The sequence below is a fragment of the Lampetra planeri genome, chromosome 43 (genome assembly GCF_965212315.1).
Source record: "Lampetra planeri chromosome 43, kcLamPlan1.2.h2, whole genome shotgun sequence".
Taxonomy (NCBI): domain Eukaryota; kingdom Metazoa; phylum Chordata; class Hyperoartia; order Petromyzontiformes; family Petromyzontidae; genus Lampetra; species Lampetra planeri.
Window position 1 is genome coordinate 626,125 of NC_136149.1, and position 17,635 is coordinate 643,759.

Here is a 17,635-nt window from a genome sequence, read left to right on the forward strand (position 1 = left end):
AATGGCCGTCGTCGATGACTTTGGCATCACACAACACGCCGGCTGCCGCGCCCTCGCTGACGTTCCCACACCAGAGGGCAAGCTTCGCTCTTGAACGAGCCGATAACACGTTTATATAAAAAACAAAACGACAACTTAACACGTTTTATGTCAACATCTTTCAGTTTTGTTGTATTTCTGTTTCCTCCCCGCAAACCCGCCCTTCTTTGAGCCACTTTAAGGGACTTCTCGTCCTTGTATCGCTTGCGATACAAGATTTTTTAAAAACTTTGCAAGATTTTACTTGCGCCGAATTATGCGAATTTACACTTTATTGTTATTATTTAACAGGAAATTTTTAAAGTGGACATTTTGGCTAAGCGTATGGTGGAGTAGTTAATGGTATAATGCCCTTAAGGTGGCTCATGTGTTAGTATTGGAGCAGGCAATTTGATTTATTTTGTGCCTTTTTGACCGTAATGAGTTTATTTTTTTGTTTTTAATATGGCCGATTATAGAGCAGAATATACTGTTACATTGCTTTGAAAAATCAACCATGATAATATTTTGGAAGGAATGTGTAGCTTTTTTTTTGTTAATGTTCATGTAACATACAGTAATTGTCTGTTAATAAAAACAGCCATAAGTAATTTTTGAGGGTCGTGTGGTATATAAATAAATACTTCACATATTACAATAAATACTATCATGCACATGTCAATATACACGTGAATGTCTTGCCGAGTCTCAAGACCGGTTTAAAATAAGGGTCTTACTCTGGTTCTTTAGGTAAAGTCAAGTAGATAGGCACAATTAAAAAAATAAAGTGAATACAAATGTCACGACGTTTCGATGGCAACACAAGCGGTCGTCATCAGGAAAAGGGGTTAGCCTGTCAAGGCAAATTGATTATAAAGGTTTGGAGATGAGCGTTGCCCAAGTGTATCGGCAGCAGCATGGGCGGGGCAGCGATATCAATACAGCAGCAATATCAATGCAGCAGAGATGTCAATGCAGCAGCAATATCAATGCAGCAGCAATATCAATGCAGCAGCGATGTCAATGTAACAGCAATGTCAATGCAGCAGCGATGTCAATGCAGCAGCAATGTCAATGCAGCAGCAATGTCAATGCAGCAGCAATGTCAATGCAGCAGCGATGTCAATGCAGCAGCAATATCAATGCAGCAGCGATGTCAATGCAGCAGCAATATCAATGCAGCAGCTATGTCAATGCCTGGCAAGGCCGATGTAGCACTGCTCTGAACCTGATGGACCCGAGTTCATTTCTCGGCCGAGTTGAACATCCGTGGCTCGTTATATTTGAGCCGGTGATGGGGGGGCCCTCCTTTACCAGCCTGCACTGACCAGTGTGACGTTAAGTCGAACAACTCCCACGACTGACTGCTAACAGGAAGCCTTCGTCTAGCAGTGGATTGATAAAAAGGGCTGTCATCAATAGTAGTATTTGATACATTTTCAAAAACGCAAGGCATGTGGAGAAGCTCTCATTATGGTGCGGCAGTGTTGAAAAAGTTGTAGAGCCTGCGACACGGAATTGTCTGCTGGTGCCACGAGTCGACCAATTTCGAGTTGGTTTTGTTGAACCCGGTGGGACCTCATGCCCAGCAGGAGTCCTGTGCAAGAGTGACAGCTGACTACCACCAGGTCTATGTGGCCGGGAAACTCAAGGACTCGGGTTCGCGTTCATGGAGATTCCGAAGAGTGGGTGAAGCTGTCGATCGCTCCGATTTGACTTGTACAATCAGCCGACGATAACTCGAGATATGTTTATGTTGAGCTTCTTTCGCACCGTACGTAGCCAACCTTGTTAATCAGAGGTGTGGGGGGGGGGGCAACAGGCTAAACACAGCACTTCTAAAGAAATGCGTTTCCAGTCAAAATTTAAAAGGCATCGTTCCATTGGCTTCCTAATAGAAGGAAGAGCGTTCCAGACGGCTGCAGGAGGTTTTGCCAGCTAATGTGATCCATACTTTTTTGGTGGTTAGGCCACGAAGTGATCTGGCCAAATCTGCCGAAAGACCCTCAAGCACCCGGCAGCCAAATAAATTGTCATGTCGAAGGGCGTTTAACGGGCCACTTTGATAAGGATGATGATCTGGCAGTGCTAGGAAGCTGAATGTTTACACTTCTAGTCGAGTCTCGGCGTATAATTATCAAAATCACCCCCACCCACCGACAACAACAACAACAACAATCTAATTTTTGTTCTATGTTGGCCCCAAAACTGACGGGCTTAAGGTTCGTAATAAAGGTTTTTGGGTTCGAGCGTGGTATGTATAAATGTGTCGTAACCCTCCCACCCCACACAGCCAATTAGTAAGGGATTTGTCACGGTACTACTTCAGGCCACCAGTGTGTTGGAGAGTAAATCCTCAACATTTACAATTTGAGTAGTACGACGTTTCGCTGGTAATTGCATCCAGCATCATCGGGCGATTTGCCAGAACTAAAATTGTAAAAGTTGTGGATTTACTCTTCAACAAACCGGTGGCAAATCCCTTACTAATTGACTGTCGGGTGGTGGAGGATTACGACACATTTATGTTTACGCGATCTAACCCAAAAACCTTTTATAAATAATATTTGTCGCGAAAGCCGACGACGTGTTAAACTCACCTTTAGGTTGGTTTCGCTTACAAAGAGAAGGATCGGCCGGAAGGTCTACATTGCTTCAGGACTCGTGGTTTGTACAAAGACAAAGATCTCCCGTCTAGCCTTAACAGACTTGGGGTAAGTGCTGTTAGCGAGCACCCATGTAGGCCAGAACGACACACGAGGGGGGGGGGGTGGACAGCACCACGCCCGGCCGCCTTTGTCTCCCGAGTGGTGATGCTCACACACCGCACCAGACACTCATGTTATGGCGGAGTCGACTGCAGGGAAGCCCAGGACCGGTTCATTAATCGTCACAGGTATTGGCCGTGAGCGGGAATCGCATTCGCGTCGCTGGGTTCGTAGCGCAGCGCGCTAACCACTGCACCACCGCTCCAACCTTAATACAGTATCCATATACTGTCGCAACAGAATGCTGGCTTGGAACATGAGCCCGAACGCCTACTCGTGACGTTCGCATTGCAGTGCTGGGCAGGCGGCGGCAGCAGCAGCAGCAGCGCAAAGCTCCGCCAATTGCGAATGTTCTTCCGAATTGCGTGCAAGGACAGAGAGAGAGAGGACGGAGACACCGGGACACAGGCAAAGATCCCCCGCATAGCCTCCTACATCGGGCTGTTGGGGGCAAGTGCTGTCAGCGAGCCCCTCGACCCACCAGGACGCAAAGACAAAAGACGGTGCAGGCGTCGGCACGCTGCACGCGTGTGGATCATCAGCGGACATCACGGGCGCGACAACATCGTTTCTGCAGCATCATGCATCGCCGCTGGGCGTAGTCAACCTTTAGCTCGCCTCTCACGGGTAAATATCTCGCCTCTGTACGCGCAGAGACCCATTGTGCCTGCCTCTCTCGGCCGATGCGTCTTTGTGCCGGCAGCTCGGTTTGCGCACGCGACGTTTCCCCACCGCAACATCCACCGCACTCTGCTCGAGAAGGCGACGTCGCAGATCGACGTCGTTATCGCTATCGGCAGCAGCCGCATCAATCACCAGCAGACGCAATGTATTCGGCGGCAGTAGCAGCAGCATCAGCACTCGAAGCAGCAGCCGTATCATCATCATCATCATAAGTGGCAGACTTAATGGCAGTTGTAGGATCATCAACCACATTCTAGGCATTCGCAGCATCAGCAGCGGCCATTGTCTATCCACTGCTGGCTGAAGCCTCTTGCACACCGTCGCCAGGCTTGCACGGACCTGCAACGCATTCACAGGGGATCTACAGCGGGCAGGGAGACAGACATTCATGCACAGATACACTACAATTATATTATTCAGTATAAGTATATATAAGTGGATGTCTCTCCGTGTGTCTAGCAGATAATTAATCCACCGTGAAGAACAGAGGATATTGCATTCTCTACCCCACACACACACACACACACCCCCCTCACACACACACCGCACACACACACCCCACACACACCACCACACACCCCACACACACCACACACCTACACACCACACCTACACCACACACACACCGCACACACCCCCCCCCCCCTCACACACACACCGCACACACACACCACACACCCCCCCTCACACACACACCTACACACCACACCTACACCACACACACACACCTACACCACACACCTACACCACACACCTACACCACACACCTACACCACACATACACACCACACACACACCTACACCACACACCACACCTACACCACACACCACACCTACACCACACACCACACCACACACACACACCACACACACACCTACACCACACACCACACCTACACCACACACCTAGACCACACACCACACACACACCACACACACACCTACACCACACACACACCTACACCACACACACACCTACACCACACACACACCTACACACCACACACACACCTACACAACACACCCACCTACACACCCACCTACACACCACACACACCGTCGCCACAATGGCGTGGCCGTGCGTCAACCGGGCTTGCTGTCTGGCTCGCTGCTGGAACCAGCTGGACGTGGACGACATCTCCATCCCTCTCACTCACGCCACATTCGCCGAGGAATCTTTACTGCCACCAGCAAACGAAGCTGCCGCCGCCGCCGCCGCCGCCAATTCCGGCGGTGGCCATCCGGGACCCGGGCATCCACATCCTCATCAGCATCATCATCAGCAGCAAGGGCTGGGGGTGAGCGCTGGTGGCGGTGGTGGGGATGCTGCTGCTGCTGCAGCTGCCCGCGAGACGCCTGAGAAGCCGTCGAGCCGCGGGGCGTCTCGCTCGGTGACCCGCAGCGACTACAAGGCGTGGAGGAGGGTGCCGCGCGAGCCGAGCTGCAAGCCGCGCCGGGAGTACCTGCCGCCGGAAGACCCCTTCTCGAACGACACTCAGTACAAGGCGGACTTCAGGGTATGGCCTCTACACAGACGCGAGAAGCCGCAGTGGGGTCATCACCACCACGACCAACTTCAGCAGCAGCAGCAGCTGCTACCCCACCAACAGCACCACGGTCAGCAGCAGCAGCAGCAGGACTCTGTGTACACGAGGCTGCTGGGTGAAGACGGCACGGGGCGAGACGGTGGAGGGATGATGGGGCCGGCTGGCGACGGGGAGGGGGAGCCCCTTGTCAAGAAGCACGGCGCGGAGTCGACAGCCCTGCTGGCCATGGCTCGCGAGGTCTGCATCATGCCCGTGCAGGGCACCACCAGGTGCGTCTCTCTGTCTCTCTCTCCGCGTCTCTCTCCGCGTCTCTCTGGCGGCCAGGCGTGGTGCTGGCCACCCACCCCCTCGTCGTGTGCCGTGCCGGCCTTCGTAGGTGCTCGCTGACAGCACTTGCCCCTACAGTCTGTGCAGGCTATACGGGGGATCTTTGTCTCTGTGTGTGTCTCTCGATTCACACTCACGGCCAACACCAGTAACGCGTATCTGAACCAGTCCTGGACCTTCCCTAGGTCGACTCAGCCCTAAATGAGTACCTGGCGCGGTGTGTAAACATGCCCACTGATGCGTAAAGAAGTGGAGACCTCTCCAGAGTTTTGCCAGCTTAGACTAAATGCTGCTGTGTTGGCTGATAAAAACATCGCACGATCATTTTAATATCGTCCAAAAACCAGCACGCTCTTCAACAACACTGTAACATTAAATATATATTTTTATACAGTAATCGATAACGTTTCAGGCAATGGGCCTTCTTCAAAGCATACTCCTAAAACGTCACTGTACAATATATATGAATGAAAGTTTAAATTTTATGTTTTTCGCGTGGACGTACGCGTTGCGAGTCGTGCCAACGTCGCAGCGGCATCACCAGATATAAATAATGTCATCATGTGTCTGACCACGAATAACAATGTGTCTAACACACACATTCAACCGTTCACAAATTTATATATTCACATATTTATCCATTCACAATGGAACACATTCGCAAACGTGTATATTCACATGTTCAGTTACGTACATTATTTTCACCGGACAATATACGCACCAAATACCGATAGCTTAATGCCTAATTAGCATTTTAAAAAAATATCCGTGAAACGTGCAGAGCTTAGAACAGCAGGCGGCGCTCTGTGCCCGTGAAGTGCGGCCGGCCGCGTGGGTGTCCCGGCGGGTGTCGGAGTGGCCGCGTGAACATCGCGTGAACCCGGCGGGTGTCGGAGTGGCCGCGTGAACGCGTCGGATGAACGCGGCGGGTGTCGGAGTGGCCGCGTGAACGTCGCGTGAACCCGGCGGGTGTCGGAGTGGCCGCGTGAACGCGTCGGATGAACGCGTCGGGTGGCGGAGACGGCGGTAGTCGCCCCGATGCTCACAGAGCGGCACCCGCTGTGTCGGAGTGGCCGCGTGAACGCGTCGGATGAACGCGTCGGGTGGCGGAGATGGCGGCAGTCGCCCCGATGCTCACAGAGCGGCACCCGCTGTGTCGTCGGTGCAAATCTTTGATTTGGCCCCGTTCATTGCACGGGCGCCGCGAGGCTGCGCTTTGCTTTGACCGAAAACGAACGCCCTGGTCACTCAGCCTCTCCTCCTCGTCCCTCTGTCCCTCTGATCCATCCACCCCTCTGTCTCTGGCCCATCCATCCCTCTGCCTCTGGCCTATGTGCTTATTTATGATCCATCCATTGAACCCATCCATTAATTAATCTGTCTATCCCATCTTTCTGTGCACCCGAGACATAATCTGTCCTTTTTGTCCGAATAGGAGACCCAGCCGCATGTCCCATCCATCCCTTCCGTCTCTACGATCCATCCATCAATCTTTTCCCGTCCGTCTGTCCCTTCAAGGGCGTTTCAGATGTTGTCATGAAAGCCGGACAACCCCTAAACCGATCGCCGTGTTACTTACCGCATGGGGTTACCAATCGCACCACTTAGATCCGGTGTGCTTCTTGGGTGGAATTGGCAATTAAATACTGTGTGTATATTTTAATTACGACGGTGTTCATGATTTGTGTTCATGCTGCACGCTACGGCAATTAGCGCAGGTGCGTTAGAGCCGTGCTGCTGCTCTCCTCCGGATCAGGGCTGTTAAACCTGTTTTTTTTGCATTCCCAGCAACTGCATTACAAAAACGGTTAAAACCGGTTCACCAGTGCCCTGCACAAATCGTAGTGTGTCTCGAGCAATACACATCATAGATTCACCTTTTGAACTGAAAAACCTTGCACTCCGGCGTGGAAGAGTAGACCAATTACCCCTCCAGAGCTTCCTTTAGAGGAGCCCTGCTGCCCGGCAGTGACGCGAGCGAGCTGTTGCAGGCCGCGCCTTTACACTCGAACTGAGAACGCGTGGTGATGAGCCACGCCACGTGGACGATTTCGCCGTGAATTCGTGACACAAATTCCACTCGAATCGATTGATTCCCCCTTCTCCCCCCCCCCGTCCCTGTTCCGGACTTTTTTTTCCCAGACCTGGTAACTGCTTCTGAAAACGGTTAGCGGTTTTTTTTTTACCGGTTATCGTCAAACGACCAGAAGCGGGCCAGAGCAAACCTCCCTCTGTTCCAGTGCCGAACAGTCCGTGATTACCAATCAGCAGGTGCGTGCAGTGTGCTGTGAGGCTCACGAGGGCTGGGGAGAGGCCCTGCGTTCGAGTGCGTGGTGCTCGCTTGGCTCTGGCCCTCGGCAACCGGGCGGCTCCTGAGCCGCGTGCGGCTCTTTAAGGACCTCGCTCCGTGACAGTTATTGATCAAGGTCCCACCACCGCCTCCTGTTCACATGCATTGCATTGCGGCTCTTGAAATATTGAATTTGTTACTGAATTCGAAAACAAACTAAAAAAATGTGGCTCTTCTTGATAGTTCGGTTGCCGACCCCTGGCTGAGCTGGTCGAATGCCCCAGCAAGCGAGACGCGAAGGAACGGAGGCTCACCTAATGGATTGGCTTGTCAGCTCGTTTTTTTACGTCACGTCTCTATTAATCTTTTCCTCCCAAATTCATCCCGATTGGGCAATTGGTATCATTTCATGATGAGAAGAAGAGGACTTGTAACCCTCCGTATCAAGAGACTGACCCACGTAAGCGGCTACCGCAGAGCTACCACTGAGATCCCATCAAGCGAACCTCTGATCCACGCAAACAGGGGGCAGCACTTCCCCTCCCCACCCGGCCACGGGGAGCATTGTCCGTGACGTGACACGCTTTGAGTTGCCGAGGCGCTCAAAGCGCCCTGCGGCCACCTTTGTGCCGCACAGGGGACAGCTCCCACCCGGGGGGTTGCCTGCGCTGATCTGAAACGAACACGTGATAAGGTCGCGCTCATTGCACACAAAGTGCTTGCCACAAATGAACCACAATAACTCGCTGATCTCGTCGAGGAGTATAAACCATCATCACGTGAACTCCGGTCATCTCCACAGCAGCGGCTTTTGGCCGGCAATTAAACAAAGACGGTCACCGCATCACGCACTTTCAGATACGCTTATGCACCCGTCTGGAACGCTCTTCCTTCCGATACTAGCTCACCACCGGAGTAATGCACCTCTAAATGAACTAGATTGAAAAATAATATTTTTAGAGCTGCTTTTCGCGTTTAGTTTGTCGTTCTTCCCCCGCACCTCCGATTATCACGGTTGACTACGTAGGGTGCGAAAGAAGTCCAACATACGTACTTATATACGTGCGTGAAAGAAGGCCGGCCGTTGGAAGGGCCGAGAGGGGATGCCGCTAACCCGCGTGGTTGCGCGCAGGCCGGACGCCCGGCGGCAGGAGACGTCGCCTCGCAGGAAGCGCGTGGCCCCAGCGTCCTCCTCCTCCCCGGAGTCACGCCGCCCGCGAACCCCCACGGCCACGGCGACGGCCCCGCGTCGTGACCTCTCCTCCCGTGCGGGCCCCCCGCCCGCCAGGCACAGCCGCTCACCGGGGCCGCCCCCCGCCGCCGCCGCCGCCGCCGTGGTGGAGAAGGGGGGGGGCGACGGCGCGGGAGCACCCGGAGGGGGGCGCGGACGGAGGGGATCGTCGAGGCGCGGCCGGAAGGTGAGCGTCGTGACGGCTACGGGCGGTCGCGTCACAATCGGAATTATTACTTAGGCCGGAGGAATCCGATGAGCTATGAAGCTCACCGATGGCCGGTACGGGCGGGTCTGGAAGCTACAACGGCAAACGTGAGGCTGCGTGACCGATGGAATGTAATAAAAGATACTCTTTGGGTCTTTTGGTAAAGTAACGGAGATAGAAAAAGAATAGATCACGACGTTTCGATCGCAACACGATTGCTTGTGTTGCGATCGAAACGTCGTGATCTGTTATTTTTCTATCTACGTGACTTTACCGGAAGACCCAAAGAGTATGAAATCCTGCAGTCACGAAAGCTTTAAATGAAGTAATAAAAGATGTTTATATTCACGTGGAGAGACGAATGTAGAAAGGAAGCTCCGTGAGTTAACTGCAGGCAATGGGAGAGATAATCGGTAGACATAACGGTGGCGTTGATTGAGATCTCCTCAACACGTGGGTGGCTCACAATGGCCGTGTGGGAGGCGCCGTGCCAGGGCTGATGAGATGCCACGCGGGAGTCGCTTTCTCTCAGGAGCTCATTTTGGCCGTGTCAGAGACACAGCGGTTAAGCCATAGTGCTGGCTGTCATAGCAATTTGAAACGTCGATAGCTGCCTCAGAGCAACCACGCTCATTTAATTGTGGAGAAGTTTCGCCTTTGTGGTCGCGAGGTCAAGGCGAGGGGTCACCGCAGACAACAGCGTTGACGCTGCCGCACCTCGCCGCAAGACGATCGCCGCCCTGGGATGACGGGCGGTGCCGGCTTTGGCCGAGCGGGCGGTCGAGGTTGGGTGTCGCTTGAGGGTCGAGGTCACGCGAGGCAGCTTTGGCATCGATCGAAACGACCTCGGGCAACGTCGCCCGGCTCGGATGGTGCGTGAGCAGGGGGGGGGGGGGGGGCTGCGCTCTCTCCCCGCGTCCGGCTTGGAGAGGTCGGTCACGTGGCTCGCGAGTTGACTGGCGATGGTGAGCACCGCGTTTTCCTCCCTCTGCACTCCCCCCCCCCCCCACCCTGAGCAGAGTGGATCCCAGGAGAACGACGCCGCGGGGCCGGCGGCCGGGGGGACGGCCACGACGAGGGCCGGCAGCGAGAGCCCCCGACCCGTCCGCCGCCCGCCCCGCGCGGCGGGCCCCGGGTTCGAGTCCGGGTTGGGCTCCGGATCGGGGAGCGGGCCGGGTCCGGGTCCGGGTGAGGCGGCGGCGGTGGCGGCCCCGCGCCGAGCGATCGAGATTCCGTGCGGACGGCCGGTGGCACGAGGAGGGGCCGGCGCCGCCAAGAGCGTCACCTTTGGGGAGAGGGCGGCCGAGGAGGAGGCGGCGGCGAGGGGGGCGCGGGGGGCCGGGACGAGCGAGCGGCGGCAGAAGCGGAACGATGGGGAGGCGCCCACGCGGGAGACGGACACCGGGGCGACGACCGGCGTGGCGGGGCCAGGGTCTGGACCCGGTGATTTGCCAGGGGGGGCGGCGGTGGGTGGAGCGGCCAACGCGGCTGGAGCGGGGTCTGGGCAAGGCAGTGCGGCGGGCGGTCGAGGTGTGAGTGGAGTAGGGGGCGTGGCAGTTGGAGGGCCCGGGCAAGGTCCCCTAACCGGCGGTGCCGCATCAGGCGGAGTGGGGGGCATGTCTGGGAGCGGAGTGGGGGGCATGTCTGGGAGCGGAGTGGGGGGCATGTCTGGGAGCGGAGTGGGGGGCATGTCTGGGAGCGGAGTGGGGGGCATGTCTGGGAGCAGAGTGGGGGGCATGTCTGGGAGCGGAGTGGGGGGCATGTCGGGGTCTGTGCAATGTCCCGTCACCACCGGTACGGCGGTGAGTGGACCAGGGGGCTTGGCTGGCGGTGGAGGTGGTTGCTTGATGGGGAGCATGATCGGTGCTGGGGCAGGCGGCATTCTGGAGGGCAAGGCCGGTGGGTTCGTCGGGGTCACGGCAGGGCCTGGAGTCACCGGCGTTTGCGATGAGGCTGCAGTGGTTTTGACGAAGTTGAACGGAGCGGATTTCTTGGGTGTAGGGGATGAGAAGGGAGACATTAACCAGGCAGAGCCCAAGAAGGCAGGGTAGCGCTGCAGGGACGCAGTAAAGTGCATACACAGTTGTCATTTGATAGAATCGTAATACGGTAATGATTGCTTGCTTTGCCCATGAATGTCTCCTTCTCTGAGTCTCAAGACTCGTGTTCATGAGGGTCCTGCTTGGGATGTATAACCAAGCTCTTCTTATATTAACGCTTTCCAGCGAATGGTTGAAAACCTTAATGCACAGCTCCGTCTGTTCATCTGTAGTGGGGGGGGGGGGGGTCGATAACTCCCATAAAGAAGATCCAATAGAAGCGAAACTTTCGCGTAGAGTCGCGTTGCTACGAGGGATTTACCTTCTGGGCAACTTTATTGTAGGGTTTCCCCGAATCGTGGCAATAAAAACACTAAAGGCCAGCACTAAACGTAAAATAAGCTTCAAATCAAGATAGAATAAGCCCTCCGGCCTAGGCAATGACGTCACAGGGCACGCCCCTGGCTGGGCCCTGGCTGGGCCTCGTTCTGGCGGCCCGGAAGTGACGTCGGTCCCGCCAACTGAAACGCTCTCGAGCCTTTTAGTTGGCGGGCGTTCTAGAACCCGTGCGTGCCACGGGAGTTTTATTTTATTTTCTTCTTCAAATAAGTGCCAGGGGAATGCTCATTTGTACGAAATGTGAACCTACTTGCTGCACTGCCTCACGTAGGCATCTCGATGCCGCCACGGAGGTGGGCGGCTGTCCACACATGATGAAGATGCCTCCGTCCGAAATGATCTGGGCGTCGCAAATAGACGAGTCCGTCAATTTAGACGCGGCTAATTTTCGAGGAACGCTGCCGCAGCGGGGTCACGGTGAGCGATGTTCTGGCCTTGCAATCCAGACGTTGCTGGTTCGATTCGACCTCCGGGAGCGGCAATAGTAACAGTGGATGCACGTTCCTTAACCCCCCTCCCCCCCCCAACTCCCGCAGCCTGTGTCCACCCGGCAGCACGATGAATTCACCATAGCCGATCGGCAGGCTACGTGTGGTGGGGTGAATTGTGGGTAGTCCCACCCCGTCCAAGACGTCTGGTCAGCGTGACAGAGTAGGCAAACATACCTTCCGTGAGCAGGCAATTGCAGGGCTGCTGGGCCTCTTTTGCCATAAATTTTCTCAAAGGTCAACGAGCCAGATCGGCCTTCACGAGAAATGTGGGCGCAGTGAGAGTGCCTGTGGGCCGCCTCCACCTTCACTGGGACTCTTCTGCGTGTGCGCAGGCCACTCGTACAAATGCCACGAACGTTGTTTAAACGTCGGGCGATATAAAGTGGTTTGTTCGGTCGTGGCCATCGCACAGCGATGGAGGAGCGCGTTGCAGAAACGCAACCGCCTGTAAAAATCCGGTGCCCATTTGCCAAATGGAACCGTTTATCGATAGCACTTACACACAGCACTTATATAGGTGGATGGCACACGAAGCTTGATTGTGTATTGGACAAGGTCTGGGCTTAACTTTAGCTTTAGACAACAACAACAAAGACAAATTGTTGTTGATATGAGTTCTCTGGCCTTAAAGAGTCGCCGCGAGCTTCGCTCGCTTGCTCGCCCATTCCTCGATCGGGGCCGCGAACGCGTGCCGCCGCTGTGACGTCACGTGTCGATGATTGGGCAAATGCGGCCACGTGCCCCTCGTGCAACGTTGGCGCGGGCGTCGCGTCGAGTGTGTTTGCGTGCGCGAATCATCGTCGTCATCATCATCGCCATCGTCGTCGTCATCATCGCCATCGTCGTCATCATCATCATCGCCATCGTCGCCGCCTTACCTGTAGTCGTCATTACTCGTGTTATTACGCTCGTTAAAAGGGGAATTGGTAATCGATTGAAGTGTCGTTTGTCATTCCGCAAACACGTTACCGCTATCGCTTGTCGATGCAGGCTGATTGCTTCTTATTAGAAGTGGGGATTTGGATTTCTGCCGCTGGCACATTCCGAATTGCTGTCTGCTCCATAGTGGCGCGTGATTGGTGCTCCATAGTGGCGCGTGATTGGTGCTATCGCCGATGCCAGACGGTCGCGTCGCCGTTTAGCCGTTCGGCGTGCATGCCCGGCCGGGTGTACAGGGTTCGTAGCGCCACGCGGCACCATCGACACCTCCAGCGTAGGGGTGGCTGTCGCCTGATGAAGCTGGTTGTTATTACTGCCGAAACGTCATACTCGGATTGTAAATGTTGTGGCTTGGCTCTCCAACACACCGGTGTGCTGTACTAGTGACGAACTGGCACGTTCTCTTCACGTGACAACCCTTACTGGTTGACTGTGTCGGGTGGTGGCGGGTTTAACGACACAACATTTATATATTCACGCGATCTAACCCAAACAAACCTCTATTATGGGTGGCCGAATTGTCAGCCGGGTCGAACCGGGTCGACCACCCGCAAAATATTTCTGCACCCGGCACACCACATCCAGTATACCTCTCGTCGCTGTGGCTGTGGCTACTACTCACTCCAATGTAACCGCGACCCGGAGAGGGGGCGTATCGCCATTGTGGGCAGCACTCCTGGCGCTCTAAGCGACACTGAAGCGAAACGTCACCGCCGTCACACGGCACGATCCGCATCACTCATGAAGACTCTGAACGCGCGCCCGCATCTCGCGATGAGGCCCCAATTAGCAGCGTCGCTGCTAATTGGGGCCTCGGATTGCAAGCGGCAGTCGGTGAGCCACGGCGAGAGGGGACGGGCGAGGGACCTGGAGAAGCGTCTCCGGCAGTGAGGCGGTGCCCGGGAGGGCGCGCGTCACACCACCCCAGGGCCGGCGGCAGAGGAGAGTTGACCTCCCACGCAGTGAATGGATTTGTACATTTTGAGCAGGAGGCGTCTGGCTACCCGATTGTCACGCGGGATAGGTGGGGGAGGGTAGAGTTGAGATCAAAACGACGCCACCACCACCACCATCATCGTGACCATCATTATTCCCAGCGAGTTCTCAAGCGTTCAAGTTGCCATTCATACAAGACACGCATTACATTGTTAAAACTACACAACGATTGGGGTTAGATATTGTAGCTACTAGTTTTAATTTATGTCTGAGTCAACCTAGGCGTGGGGGGGGCACAGGCTACATTTGCAGTAGTTGATGGTCAGAAAAAGGAATCAGACCTGGGTATCAGCGGTCGAGGCGCAGTGCAGTATTACCACAGTAATAATACTGCCAATTATCCAGAAAAGCCTCAATTGAGTCTCAAGACTCTTTATCCAGGAGGGTCTTACTGTGGGATGCTTGGCCAACGCCATGAATGATGAGCATGCTTGGCTTCCTCGCGTAGGGGAGGAGAGTGGAGCAACTGGAGACAAGCCAGCACCTGGCCCACACACAGCCCCTCGCCCACAACACCTGGCAAGCCTTCGTGGTCATCCACGCGAGCACGAGGTCGGGCCTCACCAACGGTGATTCAGTCCCCATCCTTATATTCGGCTACTGATCTGATACACACGTACGCACGTACGATGGCTTCCATGCGTGTAATCCAATGCGACTTCGTGCCGGGTTTTTGCAAAACGTTCCCTTGCCGGTGCGGTGCACGTGTCATCAATGCACGTGTCATCGCAAAGCTCAATTCGTCGAGATTAATCAACGGAGTGACGCATTCCTTACGTGCCCCTACTCCCAGTGGCCGCCGTTCACTTGCCACGTTACCAGCGAACCGGGCACTCGTTTAAGGCTGAGTTAACCTAGTGGATTCGCAAGCCTTGGTCCGCATTCCGACTGGCACTGTGCGTCATCACTAGGACTGATGCCCCCCCCCCCTGCCGGCCTCATGGCGCCGTGTGAACCACGACACACAGACACGTGGTCGAAATGGTTGGGAAACGATTTGCTCAACAAAAGGTGACGTGACCCAACTTTGGGCTTATTTTGAAGCCTTGCATTGCATATTTTCTTATTTATTCTCTCCGTGTGTGTGATATACTACCATGATATACAACAGTCTGTGAGTATAGATGAATGCATGTCTTGTCAAAGTAAAATTGCTCTCATCATTCAAAGGGAAGTCGGAGCAGCTTGATCCTTAACATTGGGCGGTATTCATTTCTCCCGGTGGTCCCGAGTCACCGTTGTAAATTCCACATTCTTGCGACGGGGACCAGTATATCCACCCTCATTAGGTGTATTGTAGTTGGAGATGTGTGTCAATTCTGGGAGAGAAAGACAACAGCGACGGCATCGGTCTGCGATTCACCACTCAGTCTTCTTTGGCAGCCGTGAATCAAACGGACGTGGCTCGCCGTTGAACTCGGTGGCCGAGACTCGAGGTCATCGACTCGATGCGGATCGCAGAGCTGTGCACCAGGAGGCCGTTTTCAACCTCGGTACGAGGGGCGAAGGGACATTTACCGTGGGGCCTGCCTGGAAACGTTGGAGCTACTCGCAAACGGCGAGCAGTGCGCTTAGAAGCAAGTTCGAGTTGATGCTGTGCGACCAGGAGCTGAGAAGTCAGGAGGCCAGGAGGGAGTCGCGTTCGCAAGGGTGACTCGGGGTGTTCGTCTTGCCAGTCGGGGCTCTCGATCGCCGCTGTGTCCGCGCACGCGATCCCACTCGAGCGGTGGAACTTTCAAATTTTCGAATGACGTCACGGGATGTTTAACGTCCGCTGTGAAGCAGGCGGCGCGTGGAATTGTGGGGGTGAACCGCAGGAATAAGTAAGAGGATGGGGTCACACAATTGTACGGCAACAGATTAGCACCGTAGTGAAATAAAAATAGTTTTTGTGGTCATTCACTAGATTGAGGAACAGGTGGGGAAACGTCGGAGAGAAGTCTCGCTGGGCGGTGAATCAAATCCAAGAGAAATCTGGAGACACCTCACAGGTGCGTCGGTGCGACGCCCAGATCAGACCCCGTGGCGTCTGCGCTTCTCCCCCCAGCCGGAGAGTCGTCACGGGGTCAGGCGTCGTGGTGGTGAAGCAACTGGAGCAGAGCGCGCCAGCGAGTGGCGGTGTGGGGGTTAAAGCCCTGGACTGCGCTGATGGTACAACACTGATCGATCGATAATGGTACAGTACTTATCAATCGAGCGATGATATAGTACTGGTCGATCGATGAACCAAGTGCACTGCACATGAAGGGACCCCCGTAGAGGAATAACGCAGCTTCGTCCAGGTCACTCACTGCTCTCCGTATCGGACCACGGACTCTTCCTTTAGCCCTCGTAAGTCCTAAACGCTTGCAGCCTTCTGCCCATAAAATCAGGGCACCCAATGGCATCGGGTTAAGAGGCAGCGGCTTGCTGATGAGACTAATTTATGACTTTGCTCTCTGTAATATTATCAACGTCGTCATTACGAATATTAAACTGGAGAGTGTCGAGAGCTAACGCCTGCATTTGAGACTCCGCACCTCCTGAAATATAAATAAATGTCGGTAACCTACTTGCTGTGCTGTATCTCTGCCCCAGCTGCCCAGTCGGTTCCGTGTCGATGTGTGAGTGGCCTCCTGTGTCGCAAATCTGTCTCACCTGTGGCTGCCAGTGGCGTGCAATAAAAACGGTCTGTGCTCCGTTGAATGTGACGATCGTGGTGATTAATTCTTACCATGGGATGGGGTGAATTAGTCTATCAATGTCTTCATCGATGTCATTAACAAAATCATCATCATCAACACTATCATCACCATTGTAACCAACATCATCATTGAAGCTGCCGCTACCATAACCACCATCAATACGAGCACCACTGCCGTCTGGGTTTGACCCGGCACGGACGTGGATGTGGCGTCTGTGTTCCGCTGGCAGCGGGCATTGATTTGTACCGAGGTCTGGTGCCCGCGTTGCTGTGTTGAACTTCGTTCCGGCAAACTGCACCGAGTCGAAGCTCGAGCCCGCGCTGACGGAGCGATGCGTCCGGGTTGTGTCCGCAGTTGGGTTGGTGGCTTCGCTGCCACGAGGAGAGCAGCAGCCCAGGGCGCATTCAGTCGGTCTCCGATCACACTCAGGGAGTGACCCAATGTGTTCTATTTTGGCCATGACCTTACGAACTATTCACATGAGTTATTTAGATAAGTAGACTTTAAACTACGTGCTGCATATAGGTTTTCAATGAGGCTTGCCGCAATACGACCCTTCTCACGAAGCGACAGTAAAATATTTGCGTAGTGACGGTGCTGCTCATCCGGTCTACGATTTACAAAAGCGAGGTGTAATGTCGTGGAGCTCCGCTTCAAAATCACACAATGGACAGGTACGTGGCATGCTGATGAGAAGCCACCGTTGCACCCCAGCCGGGTTCCCACGCGCGCTGCAATCATCGCCGTGCGTCAGCAAGAAGAAACATGTAAATCACAAGCCAAAAAAACCACCACAAAAAATGTGGGTTCATGTCGAGCGATGCGTCGCCGTTGGGGACTTTAGGAGCGACGTAATCAACAGAAACAAAAAACCCGACATTTATTTTTTATAAATTTACACGCCAAGAGAATATGTACTTCCCCCATAACGCGTAAAACTGAGTGTAAATGTGTTCACTCGGAGGACATTAATCCCGCACATTCCTCAATCCACCAACGGACCGTGGCCGGGAA